This window comes from Saccopteryx leptura, chromosome 6 (assembly GCF_036850995.1).
Source record: "Saccopteryx leptura isolate mSacLep1 chromosome 6, mSacLep1_pri_phased_curated, whole genome shotgun sequence".
Classification (NCBI taxonomy): Eukaryota; Metazoa; Chordata; class Mammalia; order Chiroptera; family Emballonuridae; genus Saccopteryx; species Saccopteryx leptura.
This window is the reverse complement of record NC_089508.1, coordinates 150602525-150604308: the sequence shown is the minus strand read 5'-3', so window position 1 is coordinate 150604308 and position 1784 is coordinate 150602525.

The following is a 1784-nucleotide window of genomic DNA, read 5'->3' as shown; positions in this document are numbered from 1 at the left end:
TACCAATGATTTTGAAATTAGGGGATATATATCCAGTAAAGGGATTGATGGGTCATATGGTAGTTCTATTCTTAATTTTTTGAGGAACCACCATACTTTCTTCCATAATGGTTGTACTACTTTACATTCACACCAACAGTGGATGAGGGTTCCTTTTTCTCCACAGCCTCTCCAACACTTGCTGTTACCTGTCTTGTTGATAATAGCTAGTCTAACAGATGTGAGATAGTATCTCATTGTAGTTTTGATTTGCATTTCTCTAATAGCTAATGAAGATGAGCATATTTTCATATATCTGTTGGCCATTTGTATTTCTTCCTGGGAGAAGTGTCTGTTTATGTCCTCTTCCCATTTTTTTTTAATTGGATTGTTTGCTTATTTGTTGTTGAGTTTTATGAGTTCTTTGTATATTTTGGATATTAACCCCTTATCTGAGCTGTTGTTTGAAAATATCACCTCCCATTTAGTTGGCTGTTTGTTTTGTTGTCAGTTTCTTTTGCTGTGCAAAAGCTTCTTAGTCTGATGTAGTCCCATTCATTTATCTTTGCCTTTACTTCCCTTGCCTTTGGAGTCAAATTCATAAAATGTTCTTTATGGCCAAGGTCCATGAGTTTAGTACCTATGTTTTCTTCTATGTACTTTATTGTTTCAGGTCTTATATTTAGGTCTTTGATCCATTTTGAATTAATTTTGGTACAAGGAGACAAACTGTAGTCGAGTTTCATTCTTTTGCATGTGGCTCTCCAGTTTTCCCAGCACCATTTATTGAAGAGGCTTTCTTTTCTCCATTGTGTGTTTTTGGCTCCTTTATCGAAGATGATTTGACTATATATATGTGGTTTTATTTCTGGGCTCTCTATTCTATTCCATTGGTCTGAGTGTCTATTTTTCTGCCAATACCATGTTGTTTTGATTATTGTAGCTCTATAATATAGTTTGAAGTCGGTATTGTAAAGCCCCGAGCTTCGTTCTTTTTCCTTAGGATTACTTTGGCTATTTGGTGTTTTTTTATAGTTCCAAATAAACCTGATAATCTTTTGTTCCATTTCTTTAAAAAATGACATTGAAATTTTGATGGGAATTACATTAAATTTGTATATTGCTTTGGATAACATGGTCATTTTAACTATATTTATTCTTATCCAAGAACATGGAATATTTTTTCCATTTCATTGTACCTTTTTCAATTTCCCTTAATGCTTTGTTGTTTTCATTATATAGTTACTTTACATTTTTAGTTATGTTTATTCCTAGGTATTTTATATTTTCTTTGTGACCATAAAAGGGATTATTCTTTTGAGTTCATTTTCTGAAGTTTTATTGTTGGCATATAGGAAGGCAAAACACTTCTGTGTATTAATTTTGTATCCTGCAACGTTACTGTATTGGTTTATTGTTTCTAATAGTCTTTTTGTGGAGTCTTTGGGTTTTCTATATACAAGATCATATCATCTGCAAAAAGTGAAACCTTTACTTCTTCTTTCCCAATATGAATGCATTTTATTTCTTTCTCTTGTCTGATTGCTCTGGGTAGAACTTCCAGCAGTATGTTGTGTAAGAGTGGAGAGAGTGGGCAACCCTGCCTTGTTCCTGATTTTAGAGGGAAAGTTTTCAGTTTTTTGCCATTTAATATGTGTTAGCTGATGGTTTGTCATAAATGACCTTTATTATGTTGAGATATTTTCCTTCTATACCCATTTTGTTGAGTGTTTTAAACATAAAATGATGTTGTATTTTATTGAATGCCTTTTCTGTATCTATTGATAGGATCATATGGTTTTTGT